Source organism: Aythya ferina, assembly GCF_964211825.1.
Source record: "Aythya ferina genome assembly, chromosome: 1".
Classification (NCBI taxonomy): Eukaryota; Metazoa; Chordata; class Aves; order Anseriformes; family Anatidae; genus Aythya; species Aythya ferina.
In genome coordinates this window covers 202052630-202067680 of record NC_140296.1, presented here as the reverse complement: position 1 = coordinate 202067680, position 15051 = coordinate 202052630, and the positions used below count along the sequence as shown (strand labels likewise).

The 15051-nt window shown below is 36.1% G+C and overlaps 1 long non-coding RNA gene across 1 annotated transcript; it reads left to right on the top strand.

Annotated features, from left to right (window-relative positions):
- Positions 1-1365: 1365 nt before the first annotated feature.
- On the top strand, positions 1366-13401 carry LOC311430292. The gene is made up of 5 exons (XR_014688673.1): positions 1366-1439; positions 2886-3035; positions 10438-10503; positions 11226-11352; positions 13268-13401. It is a non-coding gene; the product is annotated as an uncharacterized lncRNA (long non-coding RNA).
- Positions 13402-15051: the final 1650 nt, after the last annotated feature.

Below are 15051 nucleotides of genomic sequence, written 5' to 3'. Positions count from 1 at the left end.
GCATACACCTTTGAAACATCTTCATTTTGCAGATATTACTCACTGGAGTCCCTAAGCTATATGAGTTTCAGATAAATTTCTTATTACTTATGTTTTATTGGTGAAAATCAGAAATAGACAAAAACAAAACTTGTCTTATAGAAAGAACAATTTGTCCCAAGGAGCTTTACAGAATATGTACTTTCTTCATTATTTTTGTTTCTTCTTGGTCTCTTTTTGACTTTTGCAGAATTTAAGCTCTGATAAGCTGAAAAATAATGTAATGGATGCTAACATCCCATAAACCTTGTACCAGTTAATAGATGTCAGACAACCTCTTTCCAGACCTAAGTGGAAGAAAAATAAAAAGCAAAGAACAAAAAAGTAGTTTAGGCATTTATTTTTTTTCATGAAATGCATGCTGTTTGCAGGAGGATGAACCCTTTTTTTTTTTTTTTTTTTTAAATGTCTAACAAAATTATTGGGTCAAAACTAAGTTATAAAGAGTTATCTTCCAAGAATAAGTGATGCTATAAGTGTACTAACTCTACTCTTTGCATTCATATTATATTCTAGACAGGAACCAGCTGGAAACGTGCCATAATAACAATCATGGGAAATACAACAATGTCAGAATCATCTGCTGGAGTACACACAGATGCTTTTAAGAAGCTGAAGAGATTTATGCAGTTAAAAGTGAAAACATCAGTGCCCTATTTCTTAGATGCTTTTAAAAAGTTGTTTTATGGGACCATTCTTGTATTGAGGAAAGTAACACAAGCCTGTCCAATACATGGAAATAATAAACTGAGGAGACAATTAATTCAGAATTTTTAAAGATGAGTTAATTTGTTAATTTTTTAATTTCAACAAAGACATCAGGATTTTTGGAAATGTTAAGAGGCTAAGTAATAGTGAGCTACCAGAAAACTTTAGGTCATCTTAAAAAGGAAGCAACATCTTTCTCTCCATTTTGAAGGTGAAAGCAACTGAAAAGCAGAAACAAGGGTAATTTGCCAATAGACAAGTGGCAGACATAAACATCAGTTTCCTGGATCCCAAGGGATCTATAATACAATAAATCATTGCACCCCCACAATGCTATTGAAAAGATATTGTCATATAAGTAATGTCATATCTCACTCACTCTCTATGAGAAATTTAATAATGGAAACATAATTCTAGGGGGAGAAATAAACAAAGCAAAAAAATGTAACCCCAGTCTATCTGATTACGAACATCTTTCAGACCTTCATACTTTTAATAAAGGGTAAGACATCTTTATCAGATATTGGCATTTATTTTGATGTCCTTCATCTCCACACAGATATCTCCACCTGCACTTTCCTGAGACAGTCATTCAACAGTTAAAGGCCTACTGCAGAAGAAAGATTTGATGTTTGTTTCCTGAGTGAAAGTGATTAGACATTTCATGAAACAACTGCATGCTACAGTCACTGGTAAGTTATGTTTGAATAAATGGTGGCATTAACCTCAAGAATTTTCAGATTCTGTTCTCTTGCTGTTTACACTTACTTTCTTATCATAAAGGACATATGGGGGAGATAAAGATTGCAATAAACTATGTATTAAGAAAGACACTCATTAACATTTTGGGAAGAGCAAGACATAGAAGAGGAGAGTAGCAAGAGGACAGAGGTCTCTTGGGGAGATTTTTTTAAATCTTGCAAAATTTTCTTTGGTTAATCTGTTCAGAATTTCACAAAGGATTTATTTAGTAGAGATAAAAATATAAATTGAGTTGCAAAGCTTGGCAGTACCTTTTTAGGCATTTTTTTCCTAATAAAAACGCAATTATCTTTAAAATGCTTAGGAGTAGCCACAAAGTTGTACACAGTAGCTGTGGACTTGGGCAAATTTACGTGCACAGATATCCTATTCCAGCTGATAAAGAAGTATTCATAAGTCACTACTAGATATAAATTCAAACTTCCCCATTATAAAAATTAATTAATTAATTAATTGATAGCTCTGCTTAAAATCATTACAATATTTCTGTTTAAATATTGTCACAATAATTTCCAAAACACAATCTGGAAACTATTCTCTCCTTTTTTATTTTATTTATATTTAACCTTAAAGTCTGAATTCAAACTGTATTTGATTCCAATCTACCAGAAGGTGATAAAAGCATACCTTAATAAGAGGATATAAGTAAATATCAGGACGTAATTAAATATCTTTGTTGGACCAATATTTAGGAACAGAGGGATTAATTATTTTTTTTTTTCTAATGAATTTTCCTAACCTTTGGTCTGTAGCTGTGATTCCTCTTTACCCCCTAGAGATGTTGACCAAATGGATACAATTGACAGAGGCAGTTTGTTCGTTGACCTAAGGGCATTCACAGAAGCATAGGCTACCAGAAATGTCCGATAGACACGCAGATGCCAGACTGTTAAGATTTGTATGTGAATAACCATTTCAAAAAATCAATATGATAGCTGTCTAGTGTCAAAGGTAGTCAAGCCAGTTTGCAGGTTATGTGGTGATTTTTCTTTAAGCAGGTCAGATACCATGCATAAGAATTTATCATGAAAAGAAAGAAAGAAGCCTGTGATTAGACAAACCTGCAAAGGATTTTTGTAGCAACTAGGACACAATCAGTGGTAAACAGAAACCAGAACAATTTGTTTTCCAAGAAGGGAGATTTTGAATTCTGAGAGGAGAACTGGAAATAAATAAATAAATAAATAAATAAATAAATAAATAAAATCTGTTGGAAACAACCACATCATACAAAGAACACATTTGGATTTTAAACCATTATTTTAACTATGCAATGGCATTACTTAGAACTTGCCAGTGTCTAATTACTATGACATAACTCATTCAAGTGCTGAGTTACTAGCCATAAACCTGCATCTAATCTTTCTTTTCAACAGTTTAACCCCCCCATCCACACTAAGAGAAAGGCACCACTAGTCAATCAGCAGTGATAACACCCCCATACAATCAAGCAGCAGAGTGGAGAGGAGCATTAAACATGGGGGAATATCAAGGTTATCAGAAATGGCAAAACAGATTAAGAACAGGTAAGAGCATAATAACAGTAAATATGCTGGGAAAAATTCTAAGCAATACATTCCAAAAAAAAAAAAAAAAATCACACAGTATGAAATCAATATATTTTTTTTTTAAGAAAAACAGTGTTGTCCAGTGTGTTGAGCACCAGCTTGAGTGAAATGACTTGGAGGCATAATGACCATTACTATTTTGTTTCCCATCAAATTTGGTCAAATCTGTACTTGTTTCTCTTTCTAAACATATATAGAAACTGAATACCAGCACAGTCAATAATTCTTAACTATGTTTAATATGTCTAGTTAAGATGTCTCTCCAAGAAAGACAGAGGTAATGAGAAAACTGAAATTAATGTTAAGCTTTTTCTTCCATGCTGGTAAATGCATACTTTGGTAGACATGGTGGGCACTCTTAAGAAAGTTTGTTCTGGTTTTAGGGACAAATGGAATTCTATAAAATAATGCCTGCATTTAAAGAGAAATATTTCTCAAAGTAGAGCTATCTTTAGGAATGCAAAATGCTTCAGACAGGCTCCTATCCCTAGAGCTCATTGGCAAGTTGTTCAGTGAAGTGTTCATTAAAATTCTGCTGTGCACAACCCAGCTTCTCTCAGAAGTGATCAAAACAATCTCAACAGGAAATATGTCACAGGTCTATGGTAGACTGAAAAGAGACTCATTCTACAATAGTTAATATTCATGACCAGAGCACTTGTAGGGGCAAATAAAGTGCAAGATCTGTTTCTGACTGACTCAGACTGTGGGTGTAACACTAGAGCCAAGTCCTGGTGAGTGCCTTAACCTGACTGATGAGAGACTGATCTCTCTCCTGTTTTTGTTTGTTTGTTTGTTTGTTTTGTTTTGTTTCAGTGCAGAGTAGACATACTTTTGAATTGTCCAGAATTTTAGCAAGACAGAAGAATAATTACTTTCCATGCAGTCCTATTTGTCATCTCAGACTCTGAACAATTCTCTCTAATATAACTATTTTCACAGTTTTCTGAAGGCTTGGGAAATACTAATTGTCCCTGCTTTTCAGTTAGCACCTGACAAATTAAGGGGTAGGTCCAACAAAGTTTGCAGTCTATGCTGGCTAACTTTAAGGGTTTCCAGATTAAAAAACTAGCATCCAAGATCAAAATGACATGTGAACTTGTTTAATGCTGGGTAAAAGCCACATACCTCAGACAGAAGGTATTGAATAAAGGCCTATGTAGAGTCAGCTAATATACGTATTACATATGGAGGTTGTGTCTGAACTTCAGCTCTGAGTACAGCACGCCCTTCTCAGTCAGGTCTCCAAAGAAGCATCTTTATGTAACTTGGACGGAACCTGGAATAGATGCTTTTTACAACACAGCTACAGAAGAAGGACTCAGTCACTTCAAATGTTTCATTTGTCCCCTGGTTAAAGCACTGTCCTCAAAAGAGACAGGAGGACATATTCCCCAAATGCTCCTACATTTGCTAAAACATGAAGAGACTAAGCTATCTGTGATCACTCCCAATTCCTCCTCCTAAGTTTGCAACTCTATTGAAGAGAGAAAAGCAAGATGTATGTGTGTGTTTGTTGAAGGAGAAAGAATTAGCATTACTTTGTGGCATAATCATGTATAATGGGGTGCCCTTGTTTGAACTGCCTCCTTCTGTGTCTGTTTTCCATTTTCATCCAGTGGTTCTACAGATTGATTATAAAAAAGGCATGACAAAAATTTAAGACTTTTTCTGTGTCATTTGTATCTTAATGAGAGCACAGTGACTTTGTGTCTTCTTTGGCCCATGAGTTTTTTCATTCTTTCTAAGCAGAGACACAGAGTGGTTTAGTGCTCAGAACACAATATTAAAAAAGGGGGATTGGAAGCTCCATCTCTTCTGTTTTCTCTGTGTGATTTTAAAAATGAAGCAGCCATAAGCACTGCTGATTTTTGTGAGCTAATCAGTCCTATTGGCCTGGATATGCTATCTTCCTGATTGTTGTGATGCTGTCAAGGAAATGAAGCGTAGAACAGCCCAGTGTCCAAATGGCATTCAGGTATAGTGACAATAGATCTAGAGCTGCGAGACCTGGAAAATATCCAGATCTAAGGTACCTGGTTAGTGTTGAACTCTACTTAGTTTGGATGATACATGTATCCACCTAAATCTTCTTGTTCATAGGAAAAATCATTGTTTTTAGAGATTTTCTAAGTGCTAATGTGAGATGTTGGAAGGAAGAGGAAACTGAGTCTCAGCTTTTAGCTATACAGACACAAAAATGAATTCTAGGTCCTCCTTCCCTTTTAGACAAAAACTAATACTACAACCTGATCCTAAGAGGTATTGAGGAGTACTGAAAGAGTCAGAAACCATTGGAAGTTCAAAGCACCTTTTTCTAGTAAAATACAGGAGTCTGTCCAGCTTGTGCTGTACCTTTATTTTATATATATATATATATTTATTATTATTATTATTTTTTTTTTTCCTGCCAGACAGATGGGAAACATTCTTAGCAGCCCTTGGTCCTGCAATACAGGTTGGTGGTGCTGTTCAACTACCACTAAGCATCCATCACCTGACTTTTAGGTATTGACTGTTAAATGATAGCTTGGAAGAGAGCTATTTTTGTTTAGAGTGGGAAAAGGCAGTGGACATTATCAATAATTTTCTAAAAATGAAGTATGTAAAGTGAGAAGACTCTGTTAAACCGCATATGAGGAGACACGTGCTTAAACAGCTACTACAAAGATTGACACAACTGAAATTTGAATTAAGTGTTTCTAGTCCATAAAAAACAACTTGTGTCTGCCTCTTGATTTAAAAAAGAATCCATAGCATGTTGATTACACTAATTATGGTGCAGTTGAATACTTTCTTATTCCTCAGCCACTAGGGACCAAAAACACATTGCCTACGGTTCTGTCTGAACAACGTGCTTGACTTCAAATTATGGGCATAGAGAGATTATATTTTAAGTAATTTCATACTCCACATAAGGAGAATAATGAGTTTTCATTGCATGAGATTCACAGCATGAAGTCTTCTATTTGAAGCAAAGCAATGCATGATGGTGTACTGTTGACACCAGGGATAAAAATAAAGGCACGGCATCCCACCAAAAAGGTCAAGAGGAGTAAAGTTAATCGAGAAAAGAAACAAAGGAAAAAAAAAAAAAAAAAAAAAGCTGCTGGTGGTGGGGGAAACAGGGGCTTGGAGCCTGAGAATGATATATTGCTAAAGGAAGTGTGTCATGAGTCTCAAAGGATTTGGGTTAAGACACACAACATGTAACTGAAGACTCAACAGTCTCAAGACTGATCTAACTTCTCTGGATGCATCTGATGTATTTCATGGCCATTGTAAAATGAAACTATCACATGAAGAGGTTTGTGAAGAATTCTACAAAAAACTCAGGAATATGCTTGTTAAAACTAACTTCTTCTTAGCATTACTGTGAGCAGCCTGAGATTCCTTTTGCTCTTCCACACAAAAACCTCTTTTCCTGTTAATTAATCTGTCTGCTGTCTCATCATAGCTGGAAGCTTTGATTCACAATTCTTATTAATTGTCACATTAAGCACTATAGCCACAATACAGGATAGAAGGAAATTGTGAAGAGACACAACACCAGAGAACAGGGAGAAATTTTGAGCAGAAAGTGCTTAGCAGAGAACTGAACTTAAGGAGGAGCAATGAGTGTTCACGATAGGAAGAAATGCTTTTTTTTTCTTTTTTTGAAAAACAACAATTTTCATCCTCTTCAGAGTTTTGAAGTTATATACATGTAAATACTGAAATACTGACTGGGCTTTTTCCTAAGGTTCTTTCAACACTTTGGTGTATTTGAGGCAGGGTTTTTGTGAACTTGGTTTGACAAATCAAAGACAAATTTCCCTTCAATATAACAAAAAAATGTAAATAATCTGTTGCTGAAGTCAGTTAATCAGTTTTGCCTCCAATGCCTACCTCTATACCTTCATATTTATTTCTGGCTTTGTGTTTTAACTAATTAGGATACATTTCTTGCACAGCCTTATGGGTAGGGTTCCCTGAGTAACAATGAAACACTTACATTGGGGTTAAATGAGTTAGGTAGGAACACAGGAGGAAGTCCTCATCTCATTTTCCTGTCCATCTCTTAGATTCCTTCCTCATAATCACCACCAAAAGTTAGCATGCCCAGAGCTTCCCATGTTCTCCATGGTATTCATGGTATTTTATGATGCAGAACATTGCAGAAGACTTTTATTCCCCCAGCCAAACTGCCTCACTTCTCTCCCAGAGTCTATCTCCCCTGAAACCCCCCCACGACACATACATACAGACACAGACACAGACACAGACACAGACACAGACACACACCCCTGAAAGAGCTTGTTTTTGCTTGTTCTTTAATTCATTTTTCCATAGTCAGTGGTGGGTAGAATTCATCTCATTAAATGTAGAGAACTGGAATTAGACATCCACCTTTGACCTAGTCACCCTGGGCTTTTTAAATAGTCAATGGAGACAAAAAGCCATTCTTAGAACAAAATTCATATGGAGTTTAAGATAAAGGGAATCGCACCTTATAAGTAAGTGGCTATACCCAGGACAGTAAAGGTACCCTAGAGGTTTCTCTCATGTTCATTACCAGTGAAACACATCGTTGGAAGTTTTCCTTATTACGTTTTTATAATCTTCTTAAAACTGAGAGGTCCTGCTTTTCAGCACACTACTTTGGTTATGCTTACCAGCCATTTTACAATGAATACTATTATTCCTATATGCAGCCTGTGTTCAAGAAACTGGACACTAATTCACAAGTAAATATCCATTTACCTGATTTACAAGTAAAAAAATAAATTGCAGCATACAATAAAGTTTTCCACTATGTAGAAATAATATTTAAATCTTTTCTAAATCATAAATACACCTCTTAGGCAGACTTATTGCTGTAAAATGTGGCGGAATTTTTTAATTATGTAAGAGAGGTGGCCTTGCCTGTTAGTAATTTTCTGAGTGTTTTCAGTATGGTCATGATAATGTTGTTGCTTTCTTCCAAGTTTTCTTCTTCAGGTACTCAAGCTGTTTTGATATGAACTTATTGTTCATTGGAACTATGGACTAAATGACTTGGAAATCTTTTTGCAATAACTTGGCAAGGGTTATGAAGTGATTCAGTAGCAAAGCAGGAACAGGCACTCAAGCAGACTTGGTTCAAGGTCTTTCTCTGAGGCTCTCTGCCTGACTTTAAGTACTTATATGACCATCATCACTCAATCTTTCTTAACAAGAGTATTTTTCATTACTATTATTTTAGAAGTGCTTTGTAATAACTCAGGAGTACTGGGAAAAAAAAATGTTGTTTTTTTTTTTTCTTTTTTTCTTTTTTCTTTTTTCTTTTTTTCCCCAAAAATATATGTTTCCTTCCACTGTATACAATCTGTTTCTGTGGCAGTGGCTTGGGTTTCCTAGGAAACGGCTGCAGGTCAGACCTTGATTGGTTGTGTTGTCAGCTTGATTGCAGTGTTTCAGGCGGTGGGCCCTGTAAGTGCAGCTCCAAAGCAAGTAAATAGGGAGCTATCCAAGAGCTTTGCATTAGTGGTCTGAAAGAAACCACACAGATGGCATTTTGGGGGAGTATGTGACACAGGGGGCACCTCTTTGAAGAGAATAGGACTCAGCATGGGATTAGAAAAGAGCCAAATCAGACGTGTGGGCAGGACAGGTGGGAAGGAGGGCTTTGGAGGCCAGAAGCTTGGCTGCAGTGAAAACTGCCATCATTTTAGTTCTCATTGAGGGGGCATCTGATATATGGTGCTGTGGTGGTCTGGGACCCACTGATGCTTCCGTCCTTCAGAAGCTGGGATCTGAACATTTTGTTTCATCTTTGACTTTATGATTCAACTGTAAGTTTTCTGAGAAACATGGCTACTGGGTAGAAAAAAAAAAAAAAAGTTTTCCACTGTAGCAGCTAGGTGCCACTAAATTAAAGACCACAATTATCAAATAGAGTAGCTGGATTGCTTCTTGCATCCTTCTGGGAGAAGGTGAGAGTATTGCCCAAAGGGGATGCTGCTTTACTTTTGAATCAGAGAACAGTAAAACTTCACAGGAAGAGCACTCACATTAGGGAATACAGAGCAAAGGTGGGAACAGCTGTTCTGGAAGGTTCCTTGAGCTTTGGTTCATTTCCTTTTCCACCCATACTAGTACATGCACACTGAAAACTTTCTGTACTGATATGTGAACACAACCAGATAAGCAATCTTCTGGTTGAACCCCATGTGACTTTTCTAAAATATAATTACAAAAATACAGCCCTTCCCTTCCCTTCCCTTCCCTTCCCTTCCCTTCCCTTCCCTTCCCTTCCCTTCCCTTCCCTTCCCTTCCCTTCCCTTCCCTTCCCTTCCCTTCCCTTCCCTTCCCTTCCCTTCCCTTCCCTTCCCTTCCCTTCCCTTCCCTTCCCTTCCCTTCCCTTCCCTTCCCTTCCCTTCCCTTCCCTTCCCTTCCCTTCCCTTCCCTTCCCTTCCCTTCCCTTCCCTTCCCTTCCCTTTCTTTCTCTCAGAATGAGGCTAAGTTTTAAACTTCAGCAGAAAAATAAGGGTGTGTACATTTAGGTCACTATGACAAAAAAAAAAAAATCTACATGCTGATTATTTTGTGTTCTGACTCCTTAATGTACTTGATAAACTCTTTATCAAGCAGACATTCCCAATGTCCAATAAGTAACTGAATCTACTAATTAAAAAAAAAAAAAAAAAAAAAGTGTTGCTTATTCTCTATGTGTGCTGTTTCATTTGTTTTCTCCCTGATTCACAAGCAGATCACTTTCTGTTAATTAAGTAAAAAGTACTTAGTAGAATTGATCTGAATACAGGTCTAAGAGTACTCGCTAATTCCGTTGTTAGTTTTAGGAAGCTGGTGGCAAAAAGCATCTATCAAGACAAATTTGTGGTGGATGCTGCAGGCACCACACATGGTTACAGTCACAGTCAAGCGTCTGCAGTTTAACAGCTTGGCTGAGTGTCGGCTAAGTACCAAGGACTGTAAGCATGCTTCAGCTTATGGAGAAGTTAATGCAACCCCATATAACCTGCTATGAAATAGGTTGAAAAAAAAATCATATTTTTTTTAAGGTCTGCAAGACATAATCTCAATTCATCTGACACACAATAACCTGTTAAATTATGTTTAACAGACACAGCCCATGGTGATGGATGTGTTTCAGCCCATGATGACAGATCAAATCCACCTTGAAATTTCACAAGCTAAACAGGGAAGGGAGAGAGGGAGGGAGGCAAAAGACAGGGAGATGAGGAGCCCTTCTGCTGTCACACAGAAGGGAAGCAACAAGTTAAAAGGAGAAGCAAAACCTCTTGATTTCTTCTGTAGTGCCCACCCCAGCTGAAAATGCTGCTCTTCTTTTAATAGTGTGTCACTCTTTTTCACACAGATGTGCAGCTCTCAATCAAGATAATCCTCCCTGCTACCTCACCTTCCATTTCCCAGCTTTACACAGGTAATATTAGTCACTGTCCTATTATTGCATTGTTCTATTTTGTGTACTCAAGGAACTATCTGCATTACAGTAATCTATGTATATAAAATGTGATTAAGAAGAGAAGTGAATGAATCAGCCAGAGTCGTACAGTAAACAATCAAGGACATTTTAAACAGGAAAATCCATCAGTATAATTACTCAGGTAGTGCCAATTAATGCTTTTTATTGAAACTTTCCTAATCCTCCATGTAGTCAGATTAAATGGCACATAAACCATTCTTTTCCTTAGTAATATCTTTCCCTAGGATACTTATTCCAGGCATTGCATTTGCTAGCATCCTTTCTGTGGTACATAGGGGGAGCTGTTGGCATAGGTTTATTAGACCAATCACAGTGAAAATTTTCCATTGCTACCAAATCCTTTATACGATTTCATTACTTTGGAAAAATCATACCTTAATTAATATAGGAGTTTTTAAAATCTCATGGGTTTTAGGCACATAAAGAAGATATGAACCCTAATAAGGTATATTCTGCATTTTGTTGGACATTATTTTCATTAGTATATATAATTCTCTCCAATACTCAAAAGTTCTTTACTGTTCAATAAAGTAAAATTAGGAATATTAGCTTCACAATGTACAAAGTATATAAAACATACAAGATATACAATGCAACTGTAGGTATTCTAATATATGTGTGTGCATGCAATTCTCTTCCATTATTTGCTATTATCTCAGGACAGTCTGAAGCCCTTCACCAGGAGCTGGGATCTCTGTCCTCAGCACATTACAAAGAAGAACATTATTTCTGCCTGTCACTCTGCTGACCTTCAGGGATTTTGTTCAGGCTGCTGCAGAAACAAGGGTCAGATAAGTATTTTAAGGGAAGTTGTTATCTCTAGGAAAGGTTTAGATGCTGTTAATTACCACTGTAAAGTCAGGGGTGCTCTTTTATTCTACAGTTCTCCTTCTTCTAACATGCACATAAAATTCTTACTAGTTTGCCCTTGGGATTAGTATAAACATTAGAGGTCTGCAAAAAGAATATAGATTGGATAAATAAAACAATTACATCACCTGTCTTTAAAATAAGACAAGAAAGGATCAGTTAAGGCAACTATATTGTTTAATAAAGAAAAATAAAAAATGAATGTACTTCCCCCCCCTCCTCCCCCCAGATTTAAAGAATATTTTACTAACATTTTTGCCCATCACCTTTCAGTGCTGAGATTCGCCAGGTCTCCAAATTCCACATGGTGATAGTAGTGCTGACAACCTCACGTCATGACTATTCCCTCCATAGCCCTAGCTCAGGAACACCGTAACAGGAAGTTCTGTAAATGATAAAAGAAAAGTTAATTCCCACGAGACATCTGGCAAAACTGTTCAGGCTCAAAGCTTCACAATGCAAGTGAACCCTGGCATTTTTAGCCAGATCAACATTGAGGCTCTTAAGGCTTATATCAGAGCTGGACATCACAAAGAAATAACATTAACATTTTATGAGATCATCCTAGACTTCAGGAGCATTTTAAGCACTGAATATGTTTTTCACATTTCATGCATTAAAAATGCTGCATGATAGCCATGTAGTTGTTTAATTTCACAGAGAACACACAGATGTTAAGTTGTATGTACATGGTCACGTATTCATTTTTCATCTAACTAGTAAGTGGATTTCATTTGGGACAGAACAAAAAGAAAGTTATTTACAATTCCCAGTCTGTGAGTGACCTCTTCATCTATATCAGGGAGAGGTTTGACTACCTTCTGTGTAAGCAAGGCGTCTTCTATTTCACCTCAAATATGAATAAGATTTTGTTTACTGCTCGGTACTGTGCTGAGCAGGTATTGTAGACACCTTGATATCTGGGATAACAAAGACAACTGTATGACTTGTCTCAATCTGAAATTTTATATTTACCTGATACTTCGAATAAATTAAAGATATCTTTTCTTACTTGAGGCCTCAATTCAGCATGACACTTAAACAGAAGTTAACTTCAATGCATACACACTCCTTTATTTATTTTTTTTTATTTTTATTTTTTATTTTTAACAAGCAAACTATTTATTTTTAAGCTTAAATATACTTTTACACTTTTTGAATAGGGAACTAGACATTTTCTTACATATCTGCTTTGGCAAGTGCACAGCATTTGAAGCTATTTTGATCTATTTATTTATTCAGCAATTAGATTTTATTTGAAATGCTCTAAAAACAACCAAATGTTGTTGTTTTATATATGTATATGCATTCCTAATACAAAATTTGAAACTATGGTTCATCTAGAACATTTTGTGAAAGAACAGAATGGGACATTTAGTTTAGGATAGATGTACTGAAAAAAATAAAATAGAAATTTTTGTAATTCAGCCATTTCATGTTTGGAAGAAAACTAAAAGCTGATCTTAACTAAAGTGCTTTCATTTCGGTTCATGACACTAACAGCTGCTGTAATTGTAGTGTTGAGGCAAAGAAGTTTCTGTATTGAGGTAAATATATACTAAATTGTTCCTAAGCATCTCAGAAGATCTTTCTGTTGGCTTTCTTTACCTTCTGAGAGAAAACTTGAATAGTCACCATGAATTTATTTTTCACTGAACTCCATAGCAACAAATCACAAAAATGCTGAAGTACTTAGTATGGGAAAAGTCAAGGTACCCAGACAGCCTGTACAAATTGTTACTTGTCCATAAAGAGGCCATGAGATAAGTCTGAGAAAGAGTACCTAAGGTGTTTCAAAGCATTATGATCACACTGCTTCTTCCTTGCTCAGGACATGAATATCTGATGATTAATGACAGGCATCAAAGAATTATCTAGGAGAACGAAGTTGGATGGATTGATCTCTATCTGTAAATGGGAGATATTTTACAGTAACTGGAAGTACAATTGTCAAGGATTCAGGACACTGGTAGCTGGTAGGTGGCGTCAGAGTTTGTTTTGGTCTTCTCTTCTCTTCTCTTCTCTTCTCTTCTCTTCTCTTCTCTTCTCTTCTCTTCTCTTCTCTTCTCTTCTCTTCTCTTCTCTTCTCTTCTCTTCTCTTCTCTTCTCTTCTCTTTCTCTTCTCTTCTCTTCTCTTCTCTTCTCTTCTCTTCTCTTCTCTTCTCTTCTCTTCTCTTCTCTTCTCTTCTCTTCTCTTCTCTTCTCTTCTCTTCTCTTCTCTTCTCTTCTCTTCTCTTCTCTTCTCTTCTCTTCTCTTCTCTTCTCTTCTCTTCTCTTCTCTTCTCTTCTCTTCTCTTCTCTTCTCTTCCCCATAGCTTTTGTTAAATAAACAAAAGATGCTGACGGTGCTTTGTGAAATCTTTGACACAACTAAAAAACTATGAGAGATAGCTACTGCTCATCCTGACACTTTTCTTTGCAATTTATTCTAATTACTTTGTTTCATCCCCTTTTCCCATTACCCCACTCTCTGATAGTTTCTGATTTATTTAATCATAAATTCAGACTGTAAATTTACAGGGCAAGGGATTATCCCTGTACTTCTGAATTCTTGGTCCTGGTTGGAAATGTTGACCATGAATTCACTTCTACTGTGAAGAGTCTTTTAGGATAGGAGAACTTAATTTATCAGTTATAGAATGACAGCATCATTTAGGTTGGAAAAGACCTCTAAAATGATCTAGTCCAACCTTTAATCTAGCACTGCCAAGACCACTATTAAACCATGTCACTAAGCTCTCCATCTGCACAGGTTTTGAAGACCTTCAGATATGGGGACTCATCTACATGTACTTCCCTGGGCAGTCCTGCAGCTGACTTCTTGTTCTTAGTGAGAAGGAAACCATGGGTGTAGGAATTTTGTACCAGCAAAAAGAATAAAAAATCCACAATGGAGGAACTGTAATATTTTTTTTTTATTTATTTATTTTTTAAGACCTATAAATTGACTTAGATTATAGATCCATATATTCTGCAGAAATAGAGTGGGCAACCATTTCACTGCTTTTGTAGCCTTCTTTTACAGAAGTGTGGCTATAGAGAAAATTCATCATATGCAAGTCTGGGAATACAGAGAAATGCTAAAAATAAATTGTTCTTAAGGTGTTTAATTGGAAATAGACAAGACATAAAGCAATAAAATAAGCAAATTTTTTACCTTTAAGTGTCCAGTCATGCTTCCAATAAAAGGTTCAAATCTGAAAAGGATGATTTATAGTTTACAAATAAGGAAAAATTTATTATACAAAAGTGATTTAAAGCAGAATTTAGATCATTATCTTCTATGATCAATATATAACAGGTAAAAGCTCTCACTTTATATATAGTGGATGTGTTCTCCCTTTGTAAGACTGTATGATTTCAGAAGTTTTGCATTCTGTGTCATGATGAAACTAAGCCTTTTCAAAGGTCTTTTCATTTATGTTTTTTCAGGTTTAAGCTGTGACTTTTTCTTACACTGTTTATTTTTTTTCTTTTTCTTCTTTTTTTTTTTCTTTGAGTAAAAAAAAAAAAAAAAAAAAAAAAAAAAAAAAAAGAATGAAAACCAAATACCACTTCACTGCACTTACCAACACATACACCCAAATTCAGCTCTACTTGATGTAGACTAGAGAT